This window comes from Lissotriton helveticus, chromosome 10 (assembly GCF_964261635.1).
Source record: "Lissotriton helveticus chromosome 10, aLisHel1.1, whole genome shotgun sequence".
Classification (NCBI taxonomy): domain Eukaryota; kingdom Metazoa; phylum Chordata; class Amphibia; order Caudata; family Salamandridae; genus Lissotriton; species Lissotriton helveticus.
Window position 1 is genome coordinate 61,517,688 of NC_136071.1, and position 19,513 is coordinate 61,537,200.

At 45.6% G+C, this 19,513-nt stretch overlaps 1 protein-coding gene across 1 annotated transcript in view; it reads right to left on the reverse strand.

Moving 5' to 3' along the window:
• Positions 1–19,513, reverse strand: part of LOC144783899 (extracellular calcium-sensing receptor-like) — a 152,825-nt gene that overhangs the window by 129,934 nt on the left and 3,378 nt on the right. The window lies entirely within an intron of this gene.

A 19,513-nucleotide genomic window follows, 5' to 3' on the forward strand; every position in this document is an offset into this window, starting at 1 on the left:
CTAGAAATCCAGGGGCGGAACAGCCGGTTGGCTGGATGGGTGCCGGGCAGGGGGGGAGTCACGCTTTCTTTAGGCTGGTTGGCCACCCGGCAGGTGCTCATTGACGTCAGTAAATGGCGCAGAGATACAAGGGCCCCCTTTAATGGAGTTAATAGAGCATACAGGTAGAGTACCCTCACAGTAAACGGGCCCTCTGCGCGTGCACACTCCTACGGCGATGAGGGCCGTCTCGGTGCTGTGGTTTCGTCTGAATCCGGACTGGGACGGGTCCAAGATGTTGTTGTCTTCCAGGTGGCGGGCCAGTTAGGTAAGGAACTGGACCTGGTAGCCTTTACAGAGAGGACGTCTAAATACGCGGCTTATCAGAGCCCACCTTTTATGCCGTATGAACGAATAAGGTTCTTAACATTAATTGGCTAGAAATTTACAAGCCTATGAGGAAAAACGTGTTCGAGCTCGTCATCCCATATACTTAAGAGAGGAGAAATCGAGGAGAAAAATATAATAAACATTAGATTCCTCATAAGGGACAAAGGACGCAGAGGGATATGTTTAACTTACAAGCTTAGATTTGAGTTGTTCATTCATACTCTGATTTTAACACTAAGATAACCTTTAGTTTTCCTTTGAAACCAACAACGCGTTTTTTGAACTGCAGCAAATAGGAGCTACAAAAACACTTGGATAAAATCATTTGTGAGATGAATTCTGAAACTATGGCAATTACTGAGAAGAACAAAGACATAGTCATATAACTCCGCCCTACAAATATTCAGAAGCCTTGAGGAAGTCACATGACGTGACGAAACACGTGTCGGCTGTTTTCTTTTTTGGACCAGGAAGAGTTGGACATACAAAATATCAACTGTCCTGTACACTTCGTTTATCATCCTCTCCTGACCTGTTATGTACTGTCATTTGAATAATGCATATAACATCTTGATTTTGCTCACCAACATGTGTTAATAAATTCTTATTACCAATAAGAACCAAAATTGTCACTTGTGGATAAATATTCAGGATTTATGCATAGAATAACATCTATTCCTTAATAAATAAGGGACTAAAATTGATATAATTTGAGTGCCGGGAAATTGGTTAATTTAGCATATAGGACAGTTGTTTAAGTATTAACTAAGGGGTTCTACCTAAAGCAGGTGGAGTGCTCCAGTACCTCCGGGTCCAGTTTACCCTATATGAACAAACTGTGGGTTATATATACAGCTTGAATTGTCTAAATGCTGCAGGGTGTTGTTAGATGCTTGCTATAAGGGTATCAAGGTCTTAAAACATTTATCATTCAAACAGACCACTTGTGCTGATTCTCTGGTCAAGGGCGCTCCGTGGTGACACATCAGACGTTCCAGAGGATATCATTCACAGAGGGCACAGACAGGCCTGCATTTCACTGCTTCTGTGGGCCGCCCGGTTGAGGTTATTCACCCAACACCCAGGTTAGCTGGTGTGTTGCGGCTCCAGTTGTGTGGTGCTTACAGCCGGTCTGTGTACCTCCAACGGTGCTCAGGTAAGGAACTGGACAGTAGATCCAGGCCAAGCAACTGTGTGGGGAGGCTCTCAGTGAGGGAAATCATTTAGGTGACAGATTACATTGTGTTCGCGGTGCTGTCACCCCTGTTAGTGTTTTTTAAGTTGCCTTGCAATTGTTGGTGTAGGAGCTATGGCTAGCAAGTGTGGCGCAAAGCGTTCCCGCATGGAACATATGCTGGAATCAATGATGCGTAGGATGGTGATAATGGACAGGAGATGGGGAAAGGTAGAGAAGCTGGGGAAGAGCCTTGCAGAGCTCAAACAGAGAGTGGATTGCCAGAGTCAGGCAGAAGCAGACCTAAGCGAACCATAGTGCCACCAAAGCCTAGAGGTGAATTAGATCCACTCCCCAGGCGAGTTAGGTCCAGGAAGGTGAAGAATCAGGATAAAGACCCCATGCCATGTCAGCCTGTAGGGGAAATCACATTGGGTGAAGGTCCCTTAGGAGTGCCAGTAACACCGGTCAGCCCTACACCGATACCAGTGATCCCTTCAGATATTCCATTGGTCCCTGCTCCTATCCCGGTAGTGCCCACGCCAAGTCCAGTGGCTCCTGCACTAATCCCGGTGGCTCCCATGTCAATCCCTGTGGTGCCCACACCTAGTCCAGTGATACCGGTACCGAGTACAGTGGTCCCTACACCCGTAACAGTGCCAGCCGACACCAATCAGTTCCCACAGGAGCTAGTGGCGCAGATTGCGGCGGTTCTCCCTTGGCTAGGAAGGGGAGGATGTTGCCAATGTCAGTGGGGGCAAAATATATAGGGGAGGACCCTTTGGCAGAGGCAAGGAAATTGATGGAAAAGATTATTGCAGCTCCAGGCGGGACTTCAGGCCAAGGACTGGGTACTCCAGCCCACCCACAACCAGGGGGATTGTGGTGCCGTTAACAGGAGACACCATGAGTTGCCAGCGACCAGCAAGGGAAAAGTCAAAGTGACGGAGCCGGCTGGAGTAGGGGCAACAGGTAAGGAAGTGACATTGCCATTGCTGGGCGCGGTGTGCTACCCACAGGAAGGGAGCACTTAGCCAGACATGTAACACACAAAGTGAAAGAATTGGTATGGTCTGGTGCTTACATAAATATTTTCTCCTTGCTGGTGGATGATAGGGAAATTGAGTATTCAATGAAACAAAAAGATTGGATGCTTCCCAGTGAATGGTGCGCTGAGCTGTTGAAATTCAGGGTAGAAGAGACTTTGAGCAATTGGATTACGGCATTCTCTGTATTTATGGCTATAATAGCTGAGCGTTCACCTAATCTACAAGCAGAAATGGCTTGTTAATCAGAGCAGGATTACTATGTCTCATGATAAATATTGGGGCGTAGGGTGGAAAGAATATGACATGAATTTCAGGAAGGCCAAAGCAGTTGACCCATCACTTTCCTGGGACAGAGTCGACACGCTATCATGGTTGGATCAGTTTGGGCCAGGGCAGCCGGGTAACACAGTCCAACATGTGAACAAGGGTCACACATCTCAATCGTCGCAGCCCTTTCGGCCACCTCACACCACGGGCACGGCCCCTAGTCCGGGGACAGGGGGAGGGGGATGGAAAGGGACATGATGGGATTTTAATAGATGGACATGTACCAGGGCCCAAGACACCTGTAAATTCAGACATGCATGTTCTATGTGCAACAACCCCTCTCACCTAGAATCAAAATGTTTCAAGAAAGGAGGTTATAAAGGAAAGAAGAAGCAGGTTTGAGGGGGGACACAACTGGTAACGCACTCACCCATCGATGTTATGGCAATGACCCCTTGGGTAAAGAGGTACCCGGAACATGCTACAGCTAGGATTTTACAAGAAGGCTTTTTGTATGGCTTCAGGATTCCAGCATTGAATTACATGGGGACACCTGAGTGTAGGAATCAACTTTCTGTAAGGACCAATTAGAGGGTTGCAGCTACTAAAATTGAGAAAGAATTACGCTTGGGCAGAATAGCCGGTCCCTTTGACCACATCCCTGTGCACAATTTTGTTTGCTCGCCCCTTGGAGTGGTCCCGAAGAAGGAGGAGGGGGAGTTCAGGTTGATTCCCAATCTGTCAGTCCCTAAGGGCAAGTCATTAAATGATGCCATCAATGAGGAAACCTGCAGCGTGAAATATGCCTCCTTTGATCAGGCAGTGGATATGCTAAGGGTTTTGGGCCCAGTGGCTTTGCTAGCAAAATTGATATTGAGTATGCCTTTCGGCTGCTGCCTGTACATCCGCTTGACCACCACCTTCTGGGTTTCAAATTCCATGACAAATTCTACATGGATATGTGCATGCCCATGGGTTGCTCTGTTTCCTGCGCTTACTTTGAAAAATTAGACGGGCAACAGGGCAACAAGTATGTGATGCACTATCCTGACGACTTTCTTTTTTTGGGGTCCGCGGGCTCCCGGGAGTGTGCTTGGGCATTGCAGGAATTTTGCATGCTCATGCATACCTTCGGGGTTCCTCTGGCACCAGGGAAGACAATGGGTCCAGCGACCACAGTGGAATTTTTAGGCATTGAATTGGACTCGGTACTGGGGTGTTTCAGGTTACCTAAGGAAAAGATTTCAAGATTTAGAACAGCACTGCAGCAATGCTTAGCAAAAGGCAAGGCCACCTTAGATCAGCTACAGCAAACGGTGGGTCAACTGAATTTTGCATGAAGGGTCATACCGATGGCACGACCATTCTCCCGCTCCATTTCACAGTCCATGGCAAGTCTCCAAGAAAAACACCATCACACAAGACTGTCGTCTGAGGTTCGCCAGGACATGCGGATATGGATCGTATTTCTGGAGGGTTTCAACGGCAGGGTAGTGTGGCCCGGTCCTCCCACTACTTCCGCAGAGTTAGGTTTAAGGACAGACGCTGCGGGCAGTTTGGGATTTGGTGCCATACTTGGGTATGAATGGCTGGCACAACATTGGCCTGTTTGGTGGGTGGAGAATGGTGTGACAGCCAGCATTTGTTTTCTGGAACTCTTTCCCATCTGGGTGGCACTGACTGTTTGGCCTCATCACCTGCATAATCAATCTGTGATTTTCTGGTCAGACAACATGACAGTGGTAGAGTGCATCAATCAGCAGGCTGCACTCTGTAAAATGATCCTGCGCCTGTTGAAGGAAATAGTACCGTTGTGTATGAAACTGAACATACAGTTTAAGGCTAAACATGTCCCGTGGGTACTGAACAATGCTGCTGATGCACTCTCCCGCTTCAAGATGCAGGTATTCAGGGAACACCTACTCTCTGCAGTGGCGACGCCAACATTCTTCCCGGAAGTACTCTGGCAGATTGGTGCCCCCAATGGGGGTTTTTGCTCTTACTGCATTTTTCTGGAGCAGGATTGGGCGGATAGCTGGCATTCCTTCAGTATCTAGACACTTTGAATAAGGAAGGGCGCTCTACGGCAACGGCCAGGCTACATGTGGCAGCATTTTTTTTCATTGTGCAAATCAAGGACACCAGGGACCCCACTAATAGTTTCATTGTGAGGAAGGCACTGAAGGGGTGGCGGCGCCTCCAGGGGGCTGCTCCGGACACAAGACGCCCGATTGGTTTAGAGCGGCTGACATCACTGCTAGTAGCCCTTGGTGGCATTTGCAGTTCAGAAGGGGAGGCATTGCTTTTCAGAGCCGCCTTTAACTGCCCTTTTATGGAGCATTTAGGGTAGGGGAACTGGTGGCACACAATAGGCAGGATGTGCAAGGGGGGCTCCAGCTGGAGCATGCAAGGATACAGGGCGACACTTTGCTAATAACCATCAAAAAATCCAAAACTGATCAGGAAGCCCATGGCGAAGGGATAGTACTTCACCGCGCACAGGATAATCCATGCTGCCCAGTGAGGCAGCTAGAAGCGTTCCTCCAACAGAGGAATAGTGCGACGTGGGGCATTGCTAATGCATGCGGACGGTATCCCTCTTACCAGGTTCCAATTTAAAAGGGTATTGGCCATGGCGATCGACAGGACAGGTTTGGATCCGAAAGACTTTGGAACTCACTCATTCAGAATAGGGGCTGCCACGGAAGCAACAGCTAGAGGTTTGCACAGCAACAGTGTGAAGAGAATTGGGAGATGGTCATCCAATTGTTATAAGCACTATGTGCGGCTACACATGTTGTGAGGGTGGCAATGCATTTGTGCTGATGCCTGTCCTATTTTTTCTGCTAACATTTCAGTTTCTCGAACCCGTCATGCAGGGGGGAAACTGGCATCGGCGCAATAACAGCAAGAGACTTCACAGCGTCGGGCACATCCACAGGATCTCACGTTGTTTGGGTCATTGATCATTTGTATATTAGGCGTATAAAATCAGCTTTTCTTTCAGGTAATTACAGACACAGTGCTGAGCAGGAGGATTTCACGGTATCTTTCCATGGTAAAGGGGGTCTCTGCCTCAGTCAGTTCAGGGCCTTCGTTACAGACCTGATGGGTAGGCACAGTCCTCCACCCAGGATAGTTATTTTAAATTTGGGGGGGGAACGACCTGGTGAATCTGGGTAGGAGAGGTTTGATCGAGGGCATAATCTCGGAAGTGGGCTGGCTAGCTAAGACATGCCAGGGCTGCACCATAGTTTGGTCTCAGATGGTCCCAGATTTCAATGGAGGGGGGGGATTCTGTGAAAGCATTGAATCACTCAGTAAGGAGGATCAACAATAAAATAGGGAAATTGTTCAGGTCTCCTCAGCTACAAACCATTGCATATGGGTGTGTCAGGGGGGAGCGTGCTTCTTAAAAGACGGGGTCCACCTGACTAGGTTAGGTAATGAAATTCTGTTGGACAATAGAATGGCTTGGCTAGTGAGTTTTAAGGGCAGGGCATGACCTTTCAGTGTAGGAGTGTAGGGGGGGCCAGATACTCTGTCAACTACGCTGGCCTGTGGCGGTAAGGTCATGATTGGTGAGCAGTAAATTTAAGGTCCCTAGAGGGCGGCGCCATTCTCGAATGGGCTTGCCCAAGGGGAGGGACAAGTGGTCTTTCCTAGAAATCCAGGGGCGGAACAGCCGGTTGGCTGGATGGGTGCCGGGCAGGGGGGGAGTCACGCTTTCTTTAGGCTGGTTGGCCACCCGGCAGGTGCTCATTGACGTCAGTAAATGGTGCAGAGATACAAGGGCCCCCTTTAATGGAGTTAATAGAGCATACAGGTAGAGCACCCTCACAGTAAACGGGCCCTCTGCGCGTGCACACTCCTACGGCGATGAGGGCCGTCTCGGTGCTGTGGTTTCGTCTGAATCCGGACTGGGACGGGTCCAAGATGTTGTTGCCTTCCAGGTGGCGGGCCAGTTGCATGTTGACTATTTTCTCGATGACCTTGCAGGGAACGTGAGCAAGGAGATGGGCCGGAAGTTCTTGAGGTCCTTGGGGTCTGCTTTGGGCTTCTTGAGGAGGGTGTTGATTTCGGCGTGCTTCCAGCTTTCCGGGAATGTCGCTGTTTTGACGGAGATGTTTATGACCTTCCGTAGTTGGGGTGCGATGGCAGTGTCTGCTTTGTTGAATACGTGGTGTGGGCATGGGTCGGACGTAGATACTGAGTAGGTGGAGTTCTTGAACTTGTGTGTCTCGTTGTCGTTGACGTTAGACCAGGAGGCCAGGCGGTTGGCCCTGGTGGTGTTCACAGGGGGGGTGGAGTCTGGCGTAGTCGGGACAATCATGGTGTTGAAGCTGTCGTGGATGTCAGTGATCTTGCCGTGGAAGAAGATGGCTAGTGAGTCGCACAGTTCTTGTGAGGGCGGGATGTCGTTGCCGTTGGCGCTGGGGTTGGAGAGTTTGTTTACGATGCTGAAGAGCTCTTTGCTGTTGTGTGCGATGTTATCCAATCGGTCTCTGAAGGAGGATCTTTTGGCTAATCTGATGAGGTGGTGGTGTCTGCGGGTGGCGTCCTTGTGGGCTGCGTGGTTGTCCGGTGTGTGTTCGTGGAGCCATGTCTTCTCCAGTTTTCGGCATGCACATTTGGAGGCCTGGAGCTCGTTTGTGAATGAGGTGGCTCTCGTTGGCATGGCTGTTGGAGGGTTTCTTGAGCGGGGGGGAGGGTGACTGTCTGAGGTTGCGAGCCGCTGCGTCTGGGTTTGTGGGGTTGGTGGGTAGGTTCTTGGCGAGGGAGGTGATCAGCTGGTCTTCGGTGACTTTGCATATGAAGCACTAAGGGTATCCCCTGTATAATTTTTTATACTTAAAAAAAATATTACAAAAATGGACTTTGAAATGAAAAATACACAATGAGAAATAAATAAAAAGTAAATATAAGTCACGGTTCTCTGTATACTTTGATTATGTTGTACATTGTTCCTGAAGAAAACTGTGTTTAGAGTTAAACCAATTGGAGAAATAAAATAGGTCAGTTCAGAGGTTTTTCATATTACACTTCGGTGACTTTGCTCCAGCAGCAGCTAGGCAGCTGTTGGGTGCGGTGGTGTGTGGTTGATTTCTTGAAGGTGAAATGGATGCAGTGGTGGTCGGTCCAGTGGAGTTTGGTGGTGCGTTCCAAGGCGAGGTGGGAGCCTGTGGAGAAGATGGGGTCAAGCGTGTCATGGGTGTGGGCACCCCGGGACACTGCGGGAGCTGGCCCTGGGGGGTGGCGGTCCCGAGGGTCTTCAAGAGCTCCAGGAGAGGCCCCCTCCCAACATAGGCACTGCCCCGAGGAGGAAGTGGTCCCCAGGGCTTGGGAGTCCGTTGCAGACCCTCGCATTTAAATCCTTAGTGCCCTGGGGAGTGTGCGGTCCCAGGGGTATGTGAGGGTGTTCGAGCCTCCCCACACAGGTTCTTTTAAAAAAAAAGAAAAACAAGACCCGGGGGGTGGTGGTCCCCGGGGCTGCGGGGATGCCATGTGCCCCTGCAAATATTTAAGAAAAGCCCTGGGGAAGGAGGTCCCCGGGGCCTGGGGGGACCTAGGAGGCACACATTATATAAACAAGATCCAGGGGTGGCGGTCCCTGGGGCTGTGGGGAGGCGTTGTGGCCCCAAAAATAAATAAGGAAAGTGCCAGGCTTGGCAATCCCCAGGGCTCCGGGTGCCTCCCTGGGCCCCTGCAATTACAATATTGCATATCCACGGGTCTTGGCCCACCCGCAAGCTAAATAATACCAAAGCACAGGAGCCCACACTTTGCTTTTTTAAATTTTAGGCCGAAATTCGCGCTGGGTGAGCAAATCTCGACAAATTGTTTTTTTTTAAAAATTGGTTTTTTGTCCCAGGGGGTCCTTGTTGGACCCCCTGAGCAAGCCTAGGGGGTCAGGGTGTTTCTACCCTGCCCCATTTTCTTGTTTTTCACCTTTGTTTCCCTGTTTTCTTGGAACAAGATGGCTGCCAACACATCCTGGTTTGGCGTGATGTTGACAGGCACAATTTTGATTTTTATTTTAATTTCTCAGCAACTACTGAATTTATACCATTTAAAAAAAGGGCACTTTCCGAACCAAGCACTTCCTTTTTGCCAAATTTGGTGTAATTCCGTCCAGCAGTTCGAGCTGTAGCCGTGTCTAAAGTTTCCTATGGGAAATTCATTTCCCGACCTCTTCATTTTTTCTTTCCCAGGAACTACTGAACGTTGTACCTCTGTTGCTTCTTTCAGCACCCCTCTTGCCTCTTTCTGCACCTCTGTTGCTTCTTTCTGCGCTTCTCTTGCTTTTTTCTGAACCTCTTTGCTTCTTTCTGCACCCTTCTTACCACTTTCAGCACCTTTCTTCCTTCTTTGTCCACCTCTCTTGCCTCGTTCTGCACTACTCTTGCCTCTTTCTGCAACCCACTTGCCTCTTTCTGTACCTCTGTTGGTTCTTTTTTACTGCTCTTGTTTCTTTGTGCACCTCTCTTGTATATTTCTGCACTATTCTTGCCTCTTTCTGCACCCTCTTCCCTCTGTCTGCACTTCTCTTGCTTCTTTCTGCACCCCCTTACCTCTTTCTGTACCTCTCTTGCATCTTTCTGCATCTCTCTTGCCTCTTTCTTCATTTCTCTTGCCTCTTTGTGCACCTCTGTTGCTTCTTTCTGCACTTCTCTTGCTTCTTTCTAACCTCTCTTGCTTCTTTCTGCATCCCTGTTGCATTGTTCTGTACTCCCTCTTTCTGTACCCTCTCCCCTCTTACTGTACCTCTGTTGCCTGTTTCTGTACCTCTCTTGCCTCCGTCTGCACCCCTCTGGCCTCTTTATGTCCGCTTTTGCTTTTTTAAACACATCTCTTGCCTCTTTCTGCATCTCTCTTGCCTCTTTGTGCACCCTCTAGTCTCTTTCTGCACCTGTTTTGCTACTTTCTGCACTTCTTTTGACCGTTTCTGCAACACTCTTGCTTCTTTTTGGACCTCTGTGGGTTCTTTTTGCACTGCTCTTGTTTCATTGTGCACCTCTCTTGTATATGGCTGCACCCCTATTGCCTCTTTCTGTACCCTCTTCCCTCTTTCTGTACCTCTCTTGCCTCTGTCTGCACTCCTGTTTCCCTCTTTCTGTACTTCTCTTGCCTCTTTCTGCACCACCTTTCCTCTTTCTGTACCTCTCTTGCCTCTTTCTGCATCTCCCTTGCCTCCTTCTTCACTTCTCTCGCTCTTTCTGCACCTCTGTTGCTTCTTTTTGCACTTTTCTTGCTTCTTTCTGTACCTCTCTTGCTTCTTTCTCCATCCCTGTTGCATCTTTCTGTACACGTCTTCCCTCTTTCTGCACCCTCTTCCCTCTTTCTGTACCACTGTTTCCTGTTTCTGCACTTCTCTTTCCTCTTTCTGCATCCCGCTGGCCTCTTTATGTACCCCTATTGCTTCCTTCTGCAATTCTCTTGCTTCTTTTTGTACCTCTCTTGCTTCTTCCCTCACCCGGCTTGCCGCTTTCTGCACCACTCTTCTCTCTTTATATACCTCACTTGCCTCTTTCTGCATCTCACTTGCCTATTACTTCATTTCTCTTGACTCTTTCTGCACCTCTGTTGTTTCTTTATGTACCCCTCTTGCCTCTTTCTGTACCTCTGTTGCCTGTTTCTGCACTTCTCTTGCCTCTTTCAGTGCTTCTCTTGTTTTTTTTGTGCATTTCTGTTAGTTGTTTCAGCACCCCTCTTGCCTGTTTCTGTACCTCCCTTGCCTCTTTCTGCACCTCTCTTGCCTCTTTCTGCACCTCACGTGACTCTTTCTGCATCTCCTTTGCTTTATTCTGCATGTCTAGATTCTTTCTGCAACTCTCTTATCTCTTTATCACTTTTCTTTCTTCTTTCTATACCTTTCTTGCTTCTTTCAGTGGTTCTCTTGCCTCTTTCTACACTCTTGCCTGTTTCTGTACTTCTCTTACCTGTTTCTACACCTCGGTGGCCTCTTTTTGTGTCTCACTTGCTTCTTTGTGTATCCCTCTTGCCTCTTTCTTCGCCCTTCTTCCCTCATTCTGTACCTCTCTTACCTCTTTCTGCACCCCTATTCCATTTTTCTGCACCTCTCCTGCCTCTTTCTGCACCTCTCTTGCCTCTTTCTGCACTTCTCGTGCCTCTTTATGAACCACTCTTGCCTCTTTCTGTATGTCTTTTGCTTCTTTCAACACTTCTATTGCCCCTTTCTGCATCCCTCATGCCTTTTCCTGCACCTCTGTTAGTTCTTTCTGCAGTGCTCTTGTTTCTTTCTGCACCCCTCTTGCATATTGCTAAAACTCACGCGCCTGCAATCCACTGCCAATGACGTCCGTCACATATTACATCACTCATGACATGGTCAGTAACATCACTCATGAGATCACTCATGACATCTCAAATGACATCACTGATGACATCATCCTTGTGAAAGAGTGGCAGACCTCCTCTAACCCTAATATAACCTTTGATACACACATTGAAAAGTAGAAACTAAAATTTTCAAAACAATGGAGATACCAATGCCAGTTAGAACAACCTATTCAGTAATTCCAAAATCTACACACGCATCCACTCATTCACCAACAGTTTTATACATTCGCTCATACATGTACTCACTCATCATATGTACTCATACAACTATACATCCTGTTACACACCTACACTCCTACATAGAGTTCCTCACACACATACTCACACATGCAAATAAACTATCAAACATCCATTTACTTGCATATACAACTATACACACACCACTACACTTACTTCTACAGAAATGTGCACATACTCACTCTCTTAAACAATCACTTATAGAAACACATACTTATTTATACAGGAACTCTTCCAATCTCTCACTCTCATATATACTTACTTATATACATCAACACTCACATATACTAGTTTAAAACATATGTACTTACTCATAAAGACACTATTGAGACTGTCATTCATTCACTAACACACCCATACACACACTCATCCACCCATACAGTCCTGCACACATGCTGTCTTCAAAAGACATGCAGTGAGTCACTCATTTATGCATCTATGCGCTAAGTAATATCCCCCACCGAACAATACAGACACTCATTCTGATACTCAAAAAACCAACTAATAACCCATATACACACTCATGTAGCTACTCACCAACCCATGCAGCCACTTATACACAAAGTGAGACACTGATACAGATATTTAAATATTTAAACATTACTCGCTAGTACATGTATTCACTAAGATACACTTAATAAGTCAGTTATACAATCGATTTTACAAAAGAAACCATCCATTTAGACACTTATTTACCCATTTATTATTCCATCGACCTTTCGAAATACATATATAAAAAATATTTATTTTTCAGAAAGACACACGTTCACTGGATGATGTCATTTGAGATGTCATCAGTGATGTCATGGGTGATGTCACTGACCATGTCATGAGTGATGTAATATGTGACGTCATCAGCAGTGCATTGCGGGCGCACGAGTTATAGTTAGCTGAACTAACTATAACGGGGAATTTCAATGGTTTTGTATGAGTGAAATGTCCAGCTAACTATAACATGTGTGAAACCTTGTGGTTTTTTCAGTGAATTTCTAAGGTTTTTTAAATGCTAATTCCTAACTATAACGTGGCTGAAACTTATGGTTTTTTCAGTGAATTTCTAAGGTTTTTTAAATGCTAATTCCTAACTATAACGTGGCTGAAACCTTTTGGTTTTTTCAGTGAATTTCAAAGGTTTTGTAAATGATAATTTTTAAAGTTACTGTAGGTATGGTTAGAATTACTTTTCATGATCAGTAGTGGGCTGAAAGATGCAGCACTGAGGTCTCTCCTGATAACAGGTGAGTAAATCGGAATTCATAGTTCGGCTGATTTTAGAGGAATTTTTTAAAGTTCCAAAACTCAACACTTAGAAGAATTTCCAAGTGAAACCAGTCAATGTTAGGCTATTGAAGGAAATTCAAGTTACTGTAAGTACGGTTAGAATTACTTTTCAGGATCAGTAGTGGGCTGAAAGATGCAGCACTGAGGTTTCTCCTGATAACAGGTGAGTAAATCGGAATTCGTAGTTCGGCTGATTTTAGAGGAATTTGTTAAAGTTCCAAAACTCCACACTTCGAAGAATTTCCAAGTAAAACCACTCAATGTTACCCTATGGAAGGAAATTCACTTAGCAGGTAAGTAGTGTCATCATTACTTTTTCTTACTCAGTGGTGGATCCTGGATCCAGCACTGGTGCATCTCCTGTAAACAGTTGAAAGAATGTGTTCAAGTCATACAGGCGATTTTTAACGAATATTTTTAGTTTGTGAAAATAGACACTTGGAAATGTTTCTGATGAAAACCAGACAATGGATTCCTATGGAAGGAAATACAAGACACTGGTAATTATGGTTAAAATTACTGTTCAGGGTCAGTGCTGGGCTAAAAGATGCAGCACTGGGTTCTCTCCTGATAACATGTGAGTAAATCGGAATTCATTGTTCGGATGATTTTAGGTGAATATTTTAATGTTCCAAAACTTCACACTTGGAAGAATTTCCAAGTGAAACCAGTCAATGTTAGCCTATGGAAGGCAGTTCAAGTTACTGGTAAGTATGGTTAGAATTACTTTTGAGGATCAGTACTGGGCTCAAAGATGCAGCACTGAGGTCTCTCCTGATACCAGGTGAGTAAATCAGAATTCGTACTGCATCCAGTAAGCGCCACAGAGCTGCGTAGCAGAGAGATGTAAAAAGGGGCACGGCATGCACCACCTCTCTGCAACGCAGCGCAGTGGCGCTGCCTGGAAGCACCTGGTGGACTACTTGGCACCCATGGTCCCTCAGGTTTGAACTTGAGTTTTTTACCCAACTTAAAACGCGCCACAGGGCGTGTTTGCACACATCACATCAGGCCCCGTCCCCTCCCTTCACCACTGTCTAAACACGCCCTGTCACTGTTCTAAGTTGAGAGATTAAGTCCCCTTCAATCCTAAGGATCCCTAGGGTCAAACTAACCCACTAGGTACCTCCAGTATGCACCACAGAGCTGTGTTGCAGAGAGGTGTAAAAAGGGGCATGACCTCTGAACACCTGTCTGCAACGCAGCTCTCTGGTGCATACTGGAGATACCTGTTGGGCTTTGTTTTTTTGGGGGATCGTCAGGGTACGCGTCCCCAATGCGCATCCCGTGATTTTCAAAAATATATATTTTTGGGGGGGCCTTGGGGGTCCTTGTGGGACCTCCTAAGCAGGCCTATGGGGTCAGGGTGTTTCTACCCTGCCCCTGTTTCTTGTTTTTCGCGTTTCTTTTTCTGTTTTCTTGTGCCTCGGTTCTACCGAGGCACAAGATGGCTGCCAACACTTCCTGGTTTTGAGTGTTGACAGCCAAATAGCATAAAGCTCATGCTCTGGAAGATACGCGTACCCTACGCGCCTCTAGATATATCTATGATTTTACTTTTGATTTTCTCAGGAACTACTGAATGGATTTACGTGATCTGCAAACCAATCTCTACCTTTTTGCTAAATTTGGTGTAGTTCCGTTCAGCAGTTCGGGCTGCAGCCGCGCTTAAAGGTCCCTATGGAAAATCGCATGTGGAAAACACGTTTTGGGACCCCCATTTTTTCTCGGCCCCGCTTCACAAATCACCCCGAAACTTTCAGGCAAGGAGCGGAGCGGAGCGGGCCATCTTCTTGGATAATTTTGTGAAGATTCGTCGACCAGCGTGAAAGTTATTCCAAATAGAATGTTGCAGATTTCCAATGGAAACTAGGTCCTAACTATAACTACCCACTGGCGACCGCCAGTAGGTAATAAATATATATATATATATATATATATAGGTAGTATGTATATATTACCTACTGGTGGTCTCCAGTAGGTAGTTATAGTAAGGACCTAGTTTCCATAGGGAAAGCGTTTTTTGAGTTGCCAATATCTTCGGCGCCGCTTGACGAAAAAAAAATAGGGTTGGACCGTTCAGTTTGTTTGTTGAAAGTTTCGGGGTGATTCGTCAAGCGGGGGCTGAGAAAAAAGGGGGTCCCAAAGTTCTTTTTCTCCATGTTATTTTCCATAGGAACGTTTTTACATGTTACAGCCTGACCTGCTGAACAGAATTACTCCAAATTTTGCAAAAAGGTAGGTAGACTGCACCCTTTTTTTAAATGGTGTAAATCCATTCAGTAACTCCTGAGAAATTTAAAAAAGAAAAATATCGATATCTGAGCACCGAGGAGGGTACGTGCTTCACTCTGATTGACTGCTAACACTTCAAAGCAGGAACTGTTGGTAGCCATCTTGTGACTCGGTAACCGGGTCACAAGAGAAAGGGTGAAACAAAGATAAAAAACATTAAAAGGGGGCAGGGACAAGCACCTCTAGGCCTGGTCAGGGGGTCCCACAAGGACCCCCAGGGCCAAAAAGAGCATTTTAAAAAAACAAATTGGCTAAATTTGCGCTGGGGTTACAAATCCGGGCAAGAAAAAAAAAATGAAATGTCGGCATCCCCGCTTTGTTGTATTTAAGGTGGGGCAGGTCCTGCGGGCATGCCTAATTAGGTAGTGGGGGCCCATGCAGCCCTGAGGACCGCCACCTCCCCTTGACTTTATTAATGCTGTGAGGGGGCACATGGACCCCTTGCAGCCCCGGGGACCACCACCTCCCCGGCGCATTGTTCAAAAAGTGTGGGGGCCTCTTGCCCTCCCAAGCCCAAGGGACCGCCACCTGCTCAGGGCTTTTTCTATAATTAGGGTGGGGGGGTTCCACCTCCCTTGGGCTCTGTTTTAGAAATAAAAATGTGTGGGGTCGCTCAAGCCCCTTCACATGCACTGGGGACCACCACCTCAGTGGGGCAAAAAATATTGAAATCGGGTGGTCCGTTACGGACCCCCAAGCCGGGGGACCACCACCTCCCCCAGCTTTGAAAATGAAGGGAGGGGGACAGAGCGGCCCCCCTCCTGGAGCCCTCAATGGTCCTGAGGACTGCCACCCCCCAGGGCCGGCTACTGCAATGTCCAGGGGTGCCCACCCCTGGACATTGTTGTTTGCTATGGCAGAGCGGGAGCACGCCGATGAGGTCCTCTTGTGTCGTGAGGACCTCAGGACACAAGTGGACTTCATCCCCCGAGCAGCAGTGATTTGAGATCAACAAAGGCAACAAACAAGTTGATATAAGCAAACAAAAAGTAACTGTGGGTCAAAAGTAATCTGCCGACTAACTATGTAACAAACAAGTTGACCCTCCCAATCAAGACGATCAACCAATATATTAAAACAAACTAGAAGACCTGGTCTACTGTAGATGTTTTAGGTCTAAATCCCGCTTGGAGTGGGCTAATAATATCCTTTTTGGATAGCCATACTTAGTTTAAATAAAATCATGCAACAGAAAACCCTTTGTATAATATCTATAAGGCTCATGGGCCGCTAGTCAGCTGGGAGGAACGTATTCCCTTTTTTGAATACCAGAATCACTTCAGCTTCCTGCCATGTTTCTGGGATGAGGGCCCCCATTGCAATAGCATTGGCTAAGGCAACTATCTCAGCACACCAAGGGTCACTACCATGTACTAGCATATCGATGGGCAAACCATCTGGGCCAGGTGCTCTCCATCTTGCAAAGGAGGATAAGGAATCAATAACATCCTTCTTTGTAAACAGTGGGATATTGAAATTTGAGAGGCTTCCACATCACCTGTATCAATGCCTTCCTCATGGTACAAAGCTGTAAAATGCAGACCTATTCCACAGCTGGCACATGGATTACTGGATTTAACCATTTGTTTGGAACCCCTCTAGAAATCAACTTCCAGAAGTGCGTTCGGTCTCTGATCAGGCAAGCCTCTAATATCTCTCTTCATCTATTGGCATCCCACTCTTTCTTTGCCCTTAACATGGTAAGCTTGTCCTTCTTCCTGACGTTAGCAATTATCCTTCATGTTTTTTACTTTAATCTCCTTTGCCAGAGACTGTAATGCTTCCCTACACTCCCTATTAAACCAATGATTGCTCTTTTGGTGAAGAGTCCTTTTCGCTGGGGTAGGGGAAATTGCGTAGTGAGCTTCTATTGCATGCAAATCTCTTTATGTACCTCTGAAAAATTAAAAAGAAAATTCTCCTTAAGCAAACTGATCTCAACCTTCTTTAGTGTCACCTGCACCTCTTCACTAATATCTGTCAGGATCTCTGGTTTCATGCTGATCTGGTGCAACTTTACCTGCCATCTATCCGATGTATGTATAATGTACAATTTATTGGTACTAATTAAAGTATCCGGTTCAACTAGATACTTACCTAAGAGTGATTACATTGTAAGGTTCAGGAGAGTGTGCCCACTCTCCTATCTGTCCTGCACTTCCATGTCATCAACTGCAGACCACAATCTTAAATAAACCAGAATGTAGTCTACATGATTTTTGGTCAGATGATTATTAAAGGTTCATGCCCCTTTGGAGTCAGATTTAGTGTGACCATAAGGGCCATGAAACACAATTCATTAGAGAGGGTGTTCAACTGTAAGGCAGCCTGTGTCCACCTTTTAATTGGGACAAGCTCCAACTGGGGAATGGACCACACTTCGTCCTCATCTGCTGTAACCGCAATATCATCGATACTGAGATGCCCGAATGTCATATTAAAGTCCCCAGTGAGAATTAAATGGGGCGTGATGGCAGGCTATTCAAATATACTTCTGATGGTCGACCCCCCACCCCATGTGCATAGATGTTAAAAAACACCACCCCAGGTGCTTTTCCTCTCCCCACTTCTATTCACAGGAGATCAGGATCTCACCCATATTATTAGTCCCCCGCAGGCCCAAGTTTACTGGGTATGGCTGAGATTTGGCAAGCTATGAAACCCACTCTAAATACTGGCTTCTTGAAATAGGAATACATCATACTTATCAATACAATTACACCAAGGTGTCTGACCCAGCTTAGCCAAAAGTCCCGCTACATTCCATGAAACTATGGAAATAGAGAAGCCATGAAGTGTTTTAATTGTGCCCTTATATGTAATGGTAGTGTCTTCCTGTATCACAGCTAAACTACTACCAGAGTCGGAATACGAGACAGCTTTGCCACTAGTCATATAAACATCTATGTCTAAGTTGTTGTTTTTCCCTATTTTAAATGGAATAATTAAGGACTCTCTTGCCGTGTTGGCCTGACTAATAACATTAGAGCCACAAAAATCATCACTCACGGAGGCTCAAGCTATACTAGCATAGCTTACAATGGTGCAATGTGAATGTTTGGCACTAGGAATTTCAAAAAGTTCTGATACTCTCCTGTTACCTATTGGTTATTAATCGTTATCTTCTAGTCCAGACATGGCCTGATATGAATTTCCCTGTAACACTTGCTCCTTATACTGTGGGCAGCTAGAAAAGTAGGCATGATTAAAAGTCCTAGACTTAGGGGCAAGGGGCCCGATTCACAGAACTAACTTAAGACAAAATCCTAAACTTACTACTTTTGGTATTCACAGAAGTTAGGATTTTGTCTTAAGTTTGTCTTAAAACAGACTTAAGACAGACTTAAGACAAAATCCTAACTTAAGTCTGTCTTAAGTCTGTCTTAAGACAAACTTAAGACAAAATCCTAACTTCTGTGAATACCAAAAGTAGTAAGTTTAGGATTTTGTCTTAAGTTAGTTCTTTGAATCGGCCCCATGATGTTCACAAAAATAGCCCAAGGGAATAACAGTTATGCGCCCAGTCTGGATGGTGTCCGTATTTGCCTAGTGGGGAATCTCACCTGCTATTAATGGCCTTCGGAAATGAATAATGATACAGCCAACTGCTGGATAAATTGCAAATAAAAGTTTTTAAGTCAATTTTTATTATTTCCAAAAATGTTGGACATGCTACAGTTAGATTGGAATTTGATTTGCACAATAAAACATTGGTAAGACAAGCTGCATTTTTAAAATGTCTATTCTCACTTTACTCATCGGACCCAGAGTCCCTTGCATATATGTGTTGGCAAGAAAGGAATAAGAAGGAGTATACAAGACCATGGAGGTCATACTTAACGGAAAGTTTTGAATACTTTTAAACTCCAACCTTTTAATAATATGATTAGAAATAAACCATTTTAAAACATATTTTATATCAATCAACTAAATTGGTATTGTTAATATTGGATCAGGAGCAGACTATAAAAAAAAAAGCATGCCTGGTCGGTTATCAATTCATATAATAAAATTGAACCCCAATTCTATCTAACTTCTTGCTTGAAACCGGCATTAGGGGATATATTGCTCAAGCTTAGGTTTGGACACTACCCAACAAAAGATGGTACACCTAGATGGGTACAAGTTTGGAAATCACAAAAGTGTAGATTATGTGGTTATATTAAGGAAACCTTATTGCACATTGTATGCATTTGCCCCAAATTGTGTCAAGAAAGATTAACACTTTTAAAACCAATATTCAACAAACAAGGGGTGAGAACATGTCGCCAAGCAATAATACTGTGCCTTCAAGGGGGTATCATCAATTTAACAGTTAACTTTGTCAAATTTATTCACATAGCTGAGAAAAAACTGTCTCAGGTCGGCATTTGGGTCATTTAATAAGAATTGAAAGCGGCTATGATTCAAATTATATTGTTTTCCCCATACTTGCAATGTAACTTGATAAATGTTATAAAGTATCTGAGGTTCGGGGTAA